The sequence below is a fragment of the Labrus mixtus genome, chromosome 15 (genome assembly GCF_963584025.1).
Source record: "Labrus mixtus chromosome 15, fLabMix1.1, whole genome shotgun sequence".
NCBI classification, from domain to species: Eukaryota; Metazoa; Chordata; class Actinopteri; order Labriformes; family Labridae; genus Labrus; species Labrus mixtus.
This window is the reverse complement of record NC_083626.1, coordinates 15,370,312-15,387,485: the sequence shown is the minus strand read 5'-3', so window position 1 is coordinate 15,387,485 and position 17,174 is coordinate 15,370,312.

Here is a 17,174-nt window from a genome sequence, read left to right as displayed (position 1 = left end):
CGGAAGGGAGCTGTTGGCTTACAGTAAGTGTAGGGAAGCGAGACACCGCTCTAGGTGAAAGATGAAGCAGTTTGGTAAAGCCCGGAGCTTTTGGGCAGAAACTGGTTAACCAGTATTTGGGAGGGAATGAGCACAGCTGTAGGCTCACCAAAACACTAAAAAAAAACAGGACACAGAGAGTACAACACCTTGTATACCAGGATCCATTCATTTAAATGGAATTATCGTCTTGATCCTATAGACGAATTCTTAGGGACGGTTTGGGGGCGCTGTAATCTTGCGGTGGCATCTCAGTGTCTGCTTACTTTAACAACAGCATTCATAAAATAAAAAAAACACATATACAAAAAAAAATGTTTAGATGTGACATATTGTCTTTTATAGATTAAATAAAAGATTCAACCATCCACCACATAATATGTGATGAAAGCTGTTTAATATAACGTTATTCTACAAGCTTTTCAGCTTAATCAATTAACTGCTGCATTTAACAATCACAGTGTAGTAGCATTGTGAATTACATTTCTATAGATATTCATTCAGCAATTTTCTTTTTGCTGAGCAGCTGGTGTGTAATGCTGACATGAAGCTCACCTGATTATGCGCGCTAATAGATGAACGTTACTCTAGATCATTTCATTAATCCCCTGGTGATGGGCAACTCAATATCATCTACAAATCACTCAGAGAAGACAGAAATAACCTATAATTATTACATTCTTCTCTTGATCCACCTCTGAAGAAAATTGTAGTCCTCTGCACGACCAATGAATGGATGTAAAGTGCTCTCACAGTGTGTGTGCTGTGCACTGCACTCCCCCTTTTTTCCCAAAGTTAAACGTTTTTCGGGACTATTTCAGCAGCTGAGAACTCCACAGGTTCTTCCTAAAGTCCTCAATATTGTTGTAAAAGGTCAATTTACATCGACGGTCATGTTCACAGAAGAAAAACTTTTCACTTTTTAGGACAGCTCGCATTCAAACCCGCAGCTGTTTAAGGGAGACGGTTTGGCGGCTGGTCAACTTCCTGTTTTTGGTTGGATTTGTCTGTACTATACATTGAATAATTTAAATAAAAACACACAGCAGCTTGAGTGTGTCAAAATGTGTAGATTCAGATGACTCATTTGGCATCGGGTTACTAAGAGTGAGAAATGCTAACAATGTTAATGAGCTGTTTTGACATATGAGACATATGCACATTGTTAACAAGCTTTTTTCCACAATCAAAATACACATATCGGAAAACAAAAACCCTCTTAGGCTTGTTTTACCAGAGACACTTGTAGGGAGAGAAACCAGATGGTCATTATCACACATATCTTGGAGTTAAAGCGGTTTTCTCTCAAACATAGATATCAAACAGAGTTCTGCAGCTTCTTTACTGGCACAACATTTCTCAACTGATAAATGTCATAGGTAATGTCACTAATTAATTTAGAGGAGAGACAGGTTTTGGTTTTTCGATTTTCACTCAGTTTCACGGCTTTCATGTTTGCATTCACAAGTCGACCTAGATGCGAGTACACTCCCCCGCCGTGTTCACCTATTCTTTCATTTTATTCTCCTTTCAACATTGTTTTTCCAATCTTCTTTCTCAATCCATCCCACAAGCCTGTCTTACCGCTCCCTCTTTAAGCTCCGCAGTTTTAATTAAGTGGGCTGTCTAGATGACATTTACTGTTAAATGAGTCTCATGTCCTTCCCTTCCCATTCTTTCTCCAGAGGTGTATATCTGTATTTTGTGTCAATGCTGAGTGTTTATGTAAGTATATAAAAATGTTTTATGAAGAAATTCTATAACATTTGTCTTCTACAGTAAGTATATGTGCTCGCATTTGCTCGCCCCACCTCTGCTTGCAGGCCAGAGGGGCTGATTGCCAGTTGACCGCAGGGCTATTTTAAGGCCCAGATTAATTTGTGGTGATTGATTATGATAATTAATTTGCCGTAGGTAGATGATTGTGGTAATTAATTTGCTGCAGCTCGATGATTAAGGGTTGCTGGAGTCCCGTTGTGACCAGCACAGTTTGGCCGATTAGCTCCTTTGCAGCCACATTCATGTGTTGTTAGAGTGTACCCCTGTTCAAAGCTTGAGCCAGCATTTACCCAAAGCATACAACAAGAACTTTGGGATAACTACAGTTAGATTAATAAAATAACTCCGAAGCAAATGAAACTAAATCTACGTGCTTTACTTGTCATTGAGCACACATTACTGAGAAGTTGGAACACAGACTAAATGAGCACTCTGGTGGTAAAATCTGTTAAAATCTGTTTTTTATAGAGTCTTCAGTATATTCCCTCAATATATTTGATTATTTTACAGCAAAAACTCTTGATCCTGTATTCCATGAAATGTGCACAGCAAGATAGAAATATTGCTATTTCCATCTTTCATTTGCCTCGTATTCCCTCCAGACTCTGCAGGATTGGTGAGGTGGAGAGCTACTCCATCCAACCAAATGAGACTCGCAGCTCAAATGAGAACGAATGGCTTCCATAACAGCGATATTATTAAACACACAGCACTGGTGTTTCAAACGCATTAGTGGGACTGATATGAAGTTGTTCGGCTGACTGGCGGAAACAATGAACTCTGGCTAACGTTATTAATCGGAATCATAAATCTATTTCTCATCTGGTCTATCAAATAATGAGGTAGGGGAAACCACGCAAGCTTTTCCATTAAACCGTGGAATGCCACACAAAAGCAGCGAGGTCCACACAGCCACACAATGCAGCCACATGTACACTCTCTCACACAATGCACATACTGTAGAATGAGTGAAATGGAAAGCAAAATGGGAAAGAGTAAAGGCAGAATAGTTTTTTTGATATCTTTATGTAAGAAATTCTTTTGTGCATGGTCTAAGATGGACTTGGTTTTATTAGTTTCTTTATTCTGAAATGGGATGCGGTGCCGAAGCAAAGAAAAAGAGATAGAGAGACATTCTGTTTGCATCAAAAACAGTGTGCTGCATATTGTAAATAGTATAATTAAATTACAGCAGGAATATTAATTCTGAGTTATCAGTCTTTACAGGCTCCAAGGAAAACATCTTCAACAAAACAAGGACATGGCAAGAGGGATAAACTTTATTTTTAACCACTAACTAAACCACCAGCAAAAAATTGCTGTGTGTCTCATTCTGTGGAAAAAAATAATAATTTTTGAAAAAATAAAACTGAATCTGGTAAAACATTTAAATGGATTTGATAGGCCCCTAGTATAGCGTCAAACAGGCGTTCACACTGCAGCCAAGTGACCTGAATCGAAAGCTTTTGCTAACATGTGAGAGCAGATTTTCTTCTGACAGTCAGTGTTTCCCACAGGATTTCATGAGACTATGGTGGGGGGACACCGAACCCTCTAGGGGGGTCTGGGGGCATGCACCCGCGGGAGAAAAAATGTGTACATTTTAAAGTTAGATGCATCAATTTTGTGCAAAATTAAGAGGTTAACTGTATCAAAAACTGTGTTCTCTTCTAACCATTTTGTGCTCTTTTAGTGCACAAATTGTCAAAACATAAAATCCAACGCCCATGGAAGTTAAATGGCTTTAGGCTTGGCCCATAGAGACCCTCAAGCAGGCATACTGTTCCTATTCCTCTTTCAGTTATGATTATCGCTCCTTTCCAGCATCTTGTCCAAATTTGGATCACATCTCTATAACATGCTTCTATTTGATGACGTCATACAATTTGCTGCGCAATAGCATATTTGATAAATGAATTGAAATGTTCAGTATTATAAATATTAAGAGTATTAATAGCAGCTCAAATTATTTAAGAACATTTCAAAATCAAAACGTTCATCCGTGGTTTATGACCAGTTTTTATAGTTTTTAATAAGCAGGGAGGGTGACATGGAGACGCACAGACAGAGCATCACACAGCGCACATTGAGCAGTTTGGACGCCATCAGTCTTTTTACAGAGACTGCAGTCTGCAATGTAGTTCACATACTTGACTGGTAAACATGTAAACTGTAGAGCAGATGATCAATTTAACTTTTTGTTTCTTGTCCGTCCACTTACATGCGCAATGGCACGTTCCGGACTGTTCCGCTCTTTCAGAAGTTGTTTTGCAGGTTCAAAAACAATATTCAGCTAGAATTTCGATATCTAGGTTTACATCTAGTTATGCTGCTTTGTCTGACGGGGTGATTAAACGTCTTTGATTGTGTTTAAAAACTCTGAAACCTGCACGATTGAAAAGCTCCGAACGGCTGTGAGTTGTAACAATCTGCAGGAGATAAACAAGGTATGGACCGTTTTAGGGAACAGACATAAAAACAATCACACATTCCAGTGTAGGCTACTGCAGCTACACATCACATTTAACGGTACTTAGAAAAGAAAAAAAAAGTTCTTATAGTTGACAATAATTCCATGACGCTAGCATGGCAAATTAGACTATGGCGCGACAGATTAGACTATGGCGTAAGTGTTAACGAGAAAGTGGCTAATTGCTAATGATAGCGGTAGCTAACAGGTTATTCTAAATGTTTTTAACTCATGATATGGCCCGTTGTAAATGTGGTTAATTTTAATCGGCCAAAATAATAAACTGTGTTTTGCTATTCTACTACTTGTTCTACCTAAGCAGCAACCTTAAAAATGAAGCCTTTGTGGAAGTGCAAAAACCTGCAGTTCCTCCATTGTTAAATTCTCTCACTCACCACAGGCTGTCTCAGACAGAACGTATGTGCTTTCAAATCCCTACTAATACATATTATATATACTGACATATTGTTACATATCCTTATCAATTATACGTTATCTTACAGCAAAATGTCTGAGATGGTAAAAGTACTGTAAAATCTATCCTAATCGTTGTGTCTTGTTTACACATATTTCAAAAACATTTAGTTCAGTAGCTGATTTAAAATACAAGCAAACTAGAACCAGAATCACAAGACATAATAGCCTATAGTTTTTTTATCAAAGCCAAACTTGTTTTTTTTTTTTACCACTCACAGAGTGACTGTTGGCCATTGTCATCATACTCTATCTCGTATAGTTTATCCTGGTCACAACTAAATCAAATGACACTAAATATGTGTCTACCTAATGCCTAACTCTGATAACACCTCCCCCAGGTGGGTAACACTCCCAAAGATAGGTGTTTGTTTTGCCCTCCGAGTCCGTCTTTCCATCGATAACAAAAGGGCATGGTGCAAGAAAGCCTGAGCCACATCCCCTTCCAGAGGGGCGTGGTCAGACACAGCGCACTATAAAGCTATAGACACAGAAACAGCCTGTTCTGAGCAGAGCTGAAATACAGGGGTTCATAGGCATGATGGAATACAGGATCAGAGTGTATTTATAACAAGAGACTTATTTAAACTTATTGAAAGGGAGTATAATATGTTACCTTTAAATGTTATAGAGGAAGAAGGTTTGTAGGTCTGTCCTCAGATGTTTGTCTGAGTAGTGGTGTTGTACAAAGAACAAAGAACTTCTCATTAAAGCCTCCTAATTTTACATTTAATGATTAACGGCTAACAACATCTATCCATCTAATGCATGTTAAATTTCATCTAAGACAGTTTTTGACCTAAATGATTTTCCTTTTTCCTTTCTCCTTAAAATTCTGACCAATGGATGGGTCATCATTTTCAACTTGCCAATATGGATTTAGTCAATCAAAAATATCAAACAGTTAATGCAACTATATTATCTTGTCTTGAATATGTTTTTTCTGTTGTTTTACATTCAACAAAATGTAACGATAATGATCAACAGTGAAGGTTAAGCCTAGAAAAAGACACCCACAAAGACAAAAGGTATGCAGAATTATTTAGTTGATATGAAAATGGTCAAACACTCTGTATGAAAATGGATTTAAAATGCAGTGTTGCTTACTAGAGGTGTGACTTCTAAACGTTTAAATGCTAAACGTTTAGAAAAACAACTCTCTCTCTCTGTCTCTCATATCATTTCATCACAAATGAGCTACAGCTGATGTAGAGAATCCCTCTCCTTGTCTACCTGGTTCTGTGGGAAATCCCCCCCTCCTTCCCTGACTCTCCTGACTCTGTTACCTGCATGGGTGAGGCTTCAGATCCATTAAAGGCTGCCAACTCACCTGTGTCACCTCTCTAAGAACTAATAAATAATGACAAGTAAGTTTACTTTGTGACAGAGAGCTACATTTTCTGTTTTGGACCCAATACCACCCTTAAGCGAAAATATCACCCTCAACTGAAGATAAATCATATGTTTTCCTATACATGCACATGGCCATTAAACTGTGTAAGCGATCATGTACTCAAGTTTAAAGAACCATTTGACTTTACTTGAAACTGAGGAAGAATGTTAATGTGTATAGCACTAGTTTAGGGAAAGAAGGGTACTGAAAATGTATAATATTATACACACAAATAAGAAACACTCAGTGTAGTTGGGAGTGATGGCTTTCATGACATGGTTAATACGTCTAGTTACAAGAAAAAAGCATTTCCCCAATAGCATATAACAGTTTTATGCAGAGCGAGTGTCGATCACAACTGATGCCTCAATGTTATAGGAAAAAAAGCTTTAATTTGTTTTTTTATTTTGGATCAAGGGAAACATGCTGCAAACTAGTATTTAAAAACAAAAAACAGGAACTACAATTGAAAACTGTGAATTAAAGCTAATATGCACTCTTTGATATTTATCATGCTTCAGATCACTGAATGCAATGAATGAATATCAAGAGTAAAAAGTAATAGAAAGACAGTTCACTGTTAATATAACTGTTAAGAAGGAATTGCAAAGACTGTTTATAACAGAAGAAAGACATATTGAATGTAATGAATAAATAAGAGAGAAATAACCAAAACAACATGTCTACTCTTACTTTTACTGTTGCTATGAGACAGAAAATATAAAAGAGTTTACAAAAAAGAATAACAAGATTATTAAATGTTAATGCCTTAAAGAAATATATTAAGAAGTTGGGTGTTTGAGTTATTCATATTTGAAATTGTAATGTACAAGGAATTAAAGAAATGTAGCAAGAGGGGGGCTTTGACTATAAAAGGGGCCTTGGCATGGCAAAGTTTTGGAACTCCTGCTCTGGAGAATTGAATGGGATCAAATTTTCTTGTAAAGGACAGATGCACATCCCTAGTTCCATATGGATCATGGATCTGCTGCGATCAGTTGCACCATTCGAGAACTATATTTAAATGTTTCTTATTTCATAAAATGCCAAAACAGCCTTTAAATAAAAGCCTTTAAATAAAACCACTTTAAATATAACTCTTTTCGCCACTTTGTAATAATTCAGAATAAGTCACCTTAATATTTACCACTTTTATGAAGCTCCTCCACAGAATCGTTTCTTCAAAGTTGGGCCCGCATATTAAACTTACTCTGTATTCTGGATTAGCATTTCATTTAAGTGAACTTTATGAGCAAATGCCATTTGCCTTGGTTTCATAGCAGAGGTTTATACTGATTCAAGTGAGAAATGTCAGAGTCCCCTGACTTATGTCTGTAAAATACCATCTGTTCTCTGTCTACACAACTCCAAAATCAAACCTGGGCTGAAAAATACAATTGAAAAGATACTGTTGCATCGAGCACACGTGCATCGTTTAATGTATTTATGCATTTTCACAGCCACCAATGACTTGATGAGGTTGTTATGATTAATAGAGGTGAAAATCACTTGCAATCGAACGGGTCCATTTGACTTCCCTAACTCCTTCAACACACACATATCACATGCAGAGCACTAAGCCCTTGGTGCTTAATGGAGCCCTCATATGGGTTATTGATCGGGTGGACCACAGCTAGATTAATTTATTCTTCCAATCAAGCTTTAATTAATAGCAGGACACTGGTGAGACCCCATTAAAAGTCGTGGTCATTACTCACAGCAGTATAGAGGGAACCAATAATCAAAACATGGCTTATGCTCCCTCGTTCCATATTTAGGGCTTTGGCCTGTTAAACCTAAGACACCAGATGTTTTGATAATGTATTTAATGCAACAGTGGCAAAATCAAGTTATATAAGTCTTAAAAAGGTAAGCTCGGGGGCACAGATATAAAAAGACAGAAAAGAATAACTGGCTGTAACTCCAATTAAGTATACACAAACATTCAGAAACTGACGAGAAGTATGTGTGTGTGTGTGCGTGTTGAGGGGCTGGAGATAGTTGGAGATAATAGACAGCTAAGAGGCCTAAATGTGAAAGCACTGGAACATTTGCCAGACTGTATTCAGTAGACCATAAATCTCTCATGTTGCTGCCCATGTTTAGAATGATTATGCTAAAAGTGGATATTGGACCTCTCCCTGAAGTTAGTGCCATTAGCAGGCAGGAAGTAAATACTTAGACAGAAAGAGAGAGATAGACAGAGAGAAAGAAGCTCCCTATCACTGAGATGGGGTTTTAGTGTGTGTGTGTATGGCGAGGAAGAAAGAAACAGGATGAGAGCAGGGAGAACTTAACAATTAGCGTTCATAATGAGATCAGGGTTATCAGACCACTCGCTGGTCACGGATGATGAAAAGAACACTAATTCAGTTTGTCTATTCCTCTGTTCCGCTGGCCCACTCGCCTCTTGCTAAGGGATGGGGAGAGCGAAAGAGGAAGGGCGGGGAAATGCCCAGATTAAGAATAACTCTTATCCGACATGTGCTAAATTATCTCCGCAGTGTAATTACATTGCTTACATAGGTCACAATAACTGCGGGACAAAGAGAGCAGAAGTCATCATAGACATCTAATCCCTGCCTCTCTGCAGCTCTGGGTCACGTCCTAGATATTTGACACTGAAATGAACCCATTATTGATAGCCCTTTACATACAAACGGCCAAAATGATATCAACACAGTTTTCTTGTTTCCTGTTTAGTCCCCTTTTCTCCTGCTGCCTATAAATACCACAAAGCCTACCCTGGATGCACCTCAGTGGGAGCTAAATGAGTGTAAACAGCCCTGACTGGGCCAGAGACGAATGAGTGGTACTGCTGAGGGAGGAGGTCAGGAGATGGATGGAGACACAGACAGAGGAGGAGAAGACAGAGGAAGAGACATTCACATACTCCTCTCTATGGAGTTCCTTGTGACAAATGGCTTCAGCCAAGCCCTCCGAGCCTAAAAGAAGACAACACATTCATAAACACAGAAAATACTCATGTGTAGATCGTCTGCAAACACACACATGGGCGATGAGGTAATTCGTTTCTAAACCTTTTTTAAATCCAACGAATGGAGAGGGTATCAGTTGGGTGTATTTTCTGTATCGAGGACTTTTGTTGCCACACCCTCAACACCTAATCCCATTCTCTTCAATAGAGTCTAATCATTAAGACTGATTAGGAGACATCTCAGTGTGAAAGGACCCCAACACAACCCATCTATCACTAACGCACACATGCACACGTGCATGCAGAGGCACACAAACACTCAAACTCTCACACACACACACACACACACAGGCTTCATCCATCACCCCCTGTGGCTGGTCTATCTGAAGCCTCTGTGATTAGTTGTCCTGCCGGACTGAATTATGATGTTAATAAGTCACCATTAGTTCTCAAGTCCACACCCACTCCACACATGTGAGTAAGAGCGCACTTGAGCCCACACATACATACTCACCCCAAACCTTTATCATTCAGCTGAAGCTTCTTCTGGCCTGTGCTTCATAAATACAATAAATGTATATTGAAATAAACCTGTAGACTTTTTTATATTGCTACTTGCACTAGAAAAATCTTTTGTAAATTAAATTAAATCTATTGTAGTTCTCACTATGAAAGTGAAACGGAAGCAGCATTACTCATCATAAGCTTTAAAGGGGTCACATTATGCCCTTTTATGGGTTCATATATTTAATTTATGTGCCTTCTAAAGTACTTTCACAATCGCTAATGTCCGAAAAAATGTGTCTGTTTTCATTTACTGCACCCTCTCCGCTCTGACACTGTCTGCAACGCTCTGTTGTGCCCACACTGCAAGTTCCACGTGGGCCAAGTCTGATCTGATTGGTCGGCCGAACCGCTCTGTCGCAATTGGTCAGTCGCTCGGCGTAGTTCTCGGAAATGTCACGCCCCTTTTACCATATTGGGAATGCAGCGAGAGCAGCAGAAAACTCCGGTAAACAAGCAACAATGGCGGCGGTTTTCAACTTTACCAATCTGACAACGGAGAGGAGGAACAACCACCACAATCGTGAGCATTAGCGCGACGTTTCAGTGTTGCAGGTATTTATTTTGCAGCCTTTTCAGATGTAATATGTGTCTAATTTGTGCTCATCGGGTAGCTTCATTGTTGTGGTGTATGTGTGGAAACTGCAGCTAACTGCCTATAAGCAGAAAACGTGTGCTTGCAGAATACTATAACCGGGATCAGCAACGTAGCCTATGTTACGTTTGTATCAAGTCTTTTTATCATAAAAGTACTCACTGATATTGTGTTGAAAAATACATTAGCCTCTTCCAATTTCACTGACTGGCGCTACCAACATATTTACCTAATCAATATATCTTACGCGTGACTTCACAAAGTTTGGCTTGATTACAATATGATTATTGGCCACAAATGTGTTCTGTACAATACAGTTTTATTGTATTTACATTAGTACTGTACGTTGTTTATTGCAGCGACTCACCTTGTTCTGCATTGTAAATCATCCCCTTGCTGTGATTAAAAGTTAAATGAGCAATTGTAAGTATCAATGACATCATCATGACTGCTATAGTTACTTTAACTACAAAAACCCAGGTAATAATCACGTGTTTTTTTGGATCAATATCTCATGCAATAATGTTTCCTGTTTCCTGTGCTGCGGCATATCGTGGGCGTGCTACAGAAGTTTAGTGGGCGTGCAACATGAGCTGCTGGGCTTGCCACAACGAGCCAATGGGCTTAGATCAGTGATATCACACTGACAAGACGTAACACTGGCAATTTTTTTTTCGAGGGGGGCTAGAACCGAGCGTTACATGCAGCTAATGCTGCAGCTAACAGGAGGACGTAGGAGAAGCCGTGTTTCCGCGGACTTTAAATTTTTGCTCATAGATGTGCCTAAACATGCACAGGATACATGGAAAACACACTAAAGAGCATATAAAACCAGAAAAGGCATAATATGACGCCTTTAATGCTCACAAAATCATTTGTAATATGATTTTATATTCATGTAGACCTTTTTCAAGGGAGACATTTCCACTTGCCCGTGCAGGAAAAGCAAGCAATTACTTGGAGATTACTGTTGTAGTACAATGTAGTCTTGTAGACTTTTATTTATACTTCTTTTGCTATGGCACCTTAAAAAAATCATCAATGGCCATTGTGTGTTAACGGTGAGATACTGTCTGATGAACAGTGATTTACCTATAACATTAAGTAAGCCAAATAAATGTTATAAGTGGTCATGCTTTCAGTTGACCCATGATAACAATTACACTGAGTTTGAATATGTGTTGTGGCCTAGTTTAACTCAGAGCATTAACTAATCACTTGATCGATTTTAATAATGCCCATCTTTTTTTAAAGTTATTTTTGCACATCAACTACCAATCTCACAAGATTTCTTAAGACCAGCAATTACCCAACTCTGCAGACAACATATGTAAAAATAATATGTATAAAAGTACATTACAAGATCAGAGGAAGAACAAATATTAACTTATATTTCGTGCACAACAGACCCCAAGTGAATACAAACAACAGCAATCCTTCTCTCTCTCTGATGCTGTCAGAAACTTGCATGATTTCCAGACCAAATATCAATTGCAAAAAGTCCAACTAACAAAAGCTCTGTATCAAAAATGTTCATGAATATATCACATTAAGAGCCTCACATGACAATGGCGAGGTAGCCAACATCATTTAGACATTCAAAAAAAAACAACAGGATTCTCAATAGATTTGCTGTAAAAACAAAATTAAAAATTGAACAGCGACAAATTCAACATAAAACACAACACTGACAGAGGTTTAGCAACGGCACGGCGGCCAACATGCACCAGAAAGCAAACAAAAGGAAACGTTTGACTTACTACTTAAAGTGGTTCAACATTAGGCTACTCATCGAGGTGCTCCATCTCAGTTTCAGCTTCACAAGTGACCCCTTAAATACATTTATTAGAGTTAAACCAAGAAGTGGGAAACAGTCTAAACTAATTTGAACTCTTTTTTATCTTTGCAGTTTCGTAGCTCACGAATATTGCTCCTGACAAGAGTAGCTTCTTATCTCCTCATCTTATTACATGTGGGAAGCAGCAGAAGATGTTTTACGTTAGCCAAAATATCTATGTTGCTAACAACTCACCCTTTTTAAAATTATGGAACAATATCTCCTCCTTTCCAACTTACTATTGGAAGTTTGGTTTGTGACTTATCATCACATAAGCCTTTTCTTTCCCTCTGTAGTGTGGTTTTGAAAGCTTTTTTCAGTTTATTTATTGAATTTCTAAAAGTGTTAGCTAGCTAGCTTGCCAACCGGGCATCATGCCATACAATAACTGGCATGAACTGGGCAAGACGAACTCACTCTTTTTCTTTCGTGATGACAACCGAAGTTTTCAAGAGGGAAACATCTTAAAACTTACTTAGGAAACTGCACAAGCATCCTGCCAATAACCAAATACGTTAAATAAAAAAACTGTCTATTTTATTCCAGAAAATTACAACAACAACAACAAAAATAATAATAATGGCCTAATTAATTATGCTAGTTGTGATGGTGGTGTTTATTAAAAAGCATGTCCATCATGGTAAACAATTTCTAAGCTTTTTTTTATTTATTTCTTTTAGATCTCATCACTTTCCTATTCATGCAAACAGAACTATCCCATTCTCATGACACCTCACTTAGTTATAACTAGTTATATTTGGTAATAAGGTCAGTATGTTTCAATAGAAGACCTTTCATAACCTTTGGGATGGACTTTGATGATTATCTTTAGACAGTATGCTGTCCAAATCAATAGCATGTTCACCAGAAAATTATTCTAGTCAATACTAGCCATATCTTAGCTCCAACTAAGTCAATATCTGAGAGATATTGGGGGACAAAAACATCAGCAACAGATAGACACAGCCATTAGGGGTTGTAAAATATAAAGGTATGGTCCTTGTCTTAGGGTTTAATAATTCATCAGGATGGGTCAATGGTGACATGTATTATTGTAGTTTGATAAGCTATAGCCCCATGCGAAGATAACCCTTGAGAAAATCGATAGTTAAGGGTAAATTATTATTGATTGCTATTGATTAGCACATATTTTACAAAAGGTTGAACTGATGACAAATAAACGTGTGTCAGTGAGATGTTCAGAATCATGGCTTTCATCAGAATAAATCAATAAAGAATCCTCATATGCCTGCTGATTGATCAAATCCTTAATTATTTAACTGGAGGAAGAAGTAATTGTATAAACTATATTGAGTCATAAAGTTCCAATTTATTAGTATGGAAACAGTGTAGTTGCACATCAATACCTACATATACACATGGGTGGCTTGTATTGCAAATTATAGTTGTTTATTCCAAAAAAAATGATGCAAGTATTTCAAGTCTGTTTCAAATTTGTGTCAGAATTTAGTTATTTAGAGCATCTTTACTTTTTTTTGTTTCAAATGACAGGTACAAGGAGACATTTTGGGCAGATTGCCTTGATAAAGGAAACAGCTACTTAAATTAATTGCACCATATTGCTTGGTAAGTTAAGATTCCTAATCTATTTCGCTTACCCAAACCCAAGGGTCATTACCTACCAGGTGCATGAAAATTATTAACTGACAATATATCCTCTTGTTGGTTAAAGGACGCAGATTCCAGGCAGAGTTTTAGGGAGGCATCTGCTCTTGAGTTGCACCATAATGACTGGCTTATGAAAACTCTATCCTAAAATTTGGCTCTATGTTTGTAGCAGCAGACAATGAGCTGTCTGCCATCTGGGAAACCATCACATCTCTGCTTTCCAACACACACACACGCACGCACGCACACGCACACACACACACTTGAGCATTGGTGGAAATGATGTGAAGAGGTTCTTCAACTGCAACATACTGTGTAAGGCATGTGGCAAACCACAGATCTAGTGTCTCTGGTGCTCATATGTGCCATTAAAAAGAAGACATGGGATGCATTGTTCCTCTTGTCAGGCAGCATGCAACATTTTAAAGTGTCTGCATTTGTGCAGTTTTCTCAACTGACATCAGACAAGCCCATTCTTTTTTCTATCCTTCTATAACCACACGCTCTCTATCACGCGGGAAGTTTCAACTCAGTGGAGCGTGAATATGTTTGAGTTTGAACAAGGTGTTGAAATTTTCCGTGAATCAGCGAAGCCTAGGTGAAAAGGGATTGTCGCTCTAAGGTAAGCTGAGATCACATTATTATGCTTTGATACAGTCTTGGAAGCTTTGGCTGACAAAGTTGTGCGTGCACATATATATCCGTACACACAAAACGGAATATCTATGTATGCATTGTGCAGCTCCAGTACCTCTCCAGCACACAGAACCAGCAGAGGTTAATGTCTGCACTTTAGCTTAGAAATAAAATGGAGAGTACTGCACATTTGTGTGTATGTGTCTGTGCATTCTGTGTGTGGTGGAGAGCTAGCTTGGGTTGGCCATTTTCTCTTCTTCTGTAACTTAATTAAAGAAATATAAAATGGCAGGCCATTAGGGCAAACGCATTCACCAGCCTCTTATTGAGAGATGCTTCTTGAACAATCAAATTCTCCACAAATTGTATGGCACTCCAAATCTAAACTACCACGCGCTCTCTCACACACACACACACACACACACACACACACAAACACTCACACACTCGCACACATACCTACATACATACCCACACCGCTCTAATCTTCCAAATACGACTGTAGCTCAGTGAGGGCTGCAGGAGGAGGAGATGGGTGGCAAAGCGCTTCCTCGGTGATAAAGAAGCACCTCAAACATGGCCGTCTGTTCGCCCTGCCTTCTTATTAAACAGAAAGAAAGAGAAAGAGAAAGAAGGGAGGGCCACCAGAGATTGCAGAAACAGACAAATCTGAACTTCACACTCATTTATCCTAACTCTGGAAGCCTCCATGTTCTCCTCTCTCCTTTTCCTCCCCCTTGTCTTGTGCCCCCATCCCTCTCATCCTCGTCTCCTCCGTCTGAGTTATTAGGGATGAGAGGAAGTCATTCTCGCTGTGTGGTTATTAGTATTGATCTGAGCGCCGTTCAACAGCCGCTTCCTGCTGATTTCCTCACGTTTGCCCTCCCTCCCTTTCTTACTTTATATCCTATAACAGCCCCCCCTCCCCCCCCCCCCCAATCCACCCCTGCCTCCTTCCAAACCCATCCATCTTTAGCTCTCTAGCTGCTTCACTCTGAAGTTTTTAACATAGTGCTTTGTCCGCTGTGTCTGACTGATTTACCGTATATTGTGGCCTTAATACTGCTACACACAAGCACACCAACTGACCACAGAAACAATAAATTCCCATTCAAGCTCAGGCCTGAGTATTTTATTGACCAATAAAGAGCACACACACACACGTCCACTCTACTCCTGCTGTTTGCACAGAAAGCAGTCACTCACACACACACACATCTATAATGTTCTGTCACACATCTATTATTAACGATCACTATTTACCATGGGGACCTTTGACTCTCCTCACACAAAGGAATTTAATACTCTGCCAGGTTTGCTGCTATACTGCGTTTTTTTTTTTTGTTTTTTTTTTTTTGCAGAATTACAATAAACAAAACAATTCAAGCATTGACCGAAAAAAAAAACAATACATCATCTAATTTTGCAGAAGTGTGCGCAGCTCGAATGAAGGCGTACTGGTGCAAAGCTCATGATAAGGTCTCTATAATTAATGAATCATTTAAATAACACAGGTTAAAGCATGTGTATTATTCATAGTCCTTCTCCCTGCACACAGTGTATCCTGTCAATAACACCCCCATGAGGTGCAGAACAAGCATACACACACACACAACTATGCACACATGTGAAGCATGTCAAAACCGCGCACAGATTGGGAATAGATTAACAGCCAGATTAAAAAAGTTCCCAGGGTGCATGTGTGGTTTTGGCGTTATCAGCTTAGCCCCCTTTCGCCTCTGTCAACAGCTGACAGCCGCCTCTCAAGGCTTTACAGCAGATAGGAGTCACTAAACACTATCAATTTCCACCCTGATTCACCACTGTTTAATCATAACTCTTACCTCAACCTGTAGCTGTAACTGTAATCTTGCCACCAATCCAATATATCATTAGCCTTAGCATGCTTAGGTCTATTGGCATGTCCTTCCTCTGTGACCATGTCTATTAGTCTTGGCTAATAGAGCAGCCGTCAGTAATGAAGACACACTACATGGTTCCTAATGGCTGGTGGATGTAAACAAGGTCAAAAATAAAACTGAAACATCACAATGAGATGGAAATGGTAGGAAATGCTGATTACAGACAGTACAATAATATCTCACAGCAGCAGTGGCAAACAAAGCTATTTGTTAAAGGAAAAAGGGGGAAAAGAGGCTTGTTCTCGAGGGAAATCATTGTGCCAGGTATTTTATCTACAGTTCAACTCGGCCTGTCCTCTGTTGTGAAGAGGCCGAGGACACAGCTAGGGAATCTCCCAGGTTGTGTTCTGCTCAGTGTCCACCGTTTTTCAAAAAGTACAACTTATAAATAGAGGCTGCAGGTTTCTGAGGGACAGACGCAAGGACAGTCATTTAAAGAGAAAGCACACAAACACACAAAGAGGAATGTACTGGCAGAGAGGAGTGTCAAAAACAACAAAATATATATAGATAGGAAATATAACAGAAATTTGTAATTTGATGTCAGTAAGACACCTTGTTGAAATATAAATTTAAAGGTAATGCAAGGTTTTTTTTTAGCTAGTTATTAAACAGACTGAAATAATTATTGATGCCTCTTTTTGACCTACCAGAGCAAAAGACAACCAGCATGATGATTCCCTAGTCCTCTATGGTTATTTTTAAGGTCTCAAATCCCTGCTGTAGGGTAGGTATCAGAGAAACTGATTATCTACATGCTGCCAAAATAACCCTTTTTACATTTTCCAGGGCAAACATTTTGGATGAGGGATACACTTGACTGTTTGGAAAAAAAATCGGATGAGGTTTATTTCCTCAGAGCAGCTCTAAGGAGTAATGAGATCAATGAAACTGACAT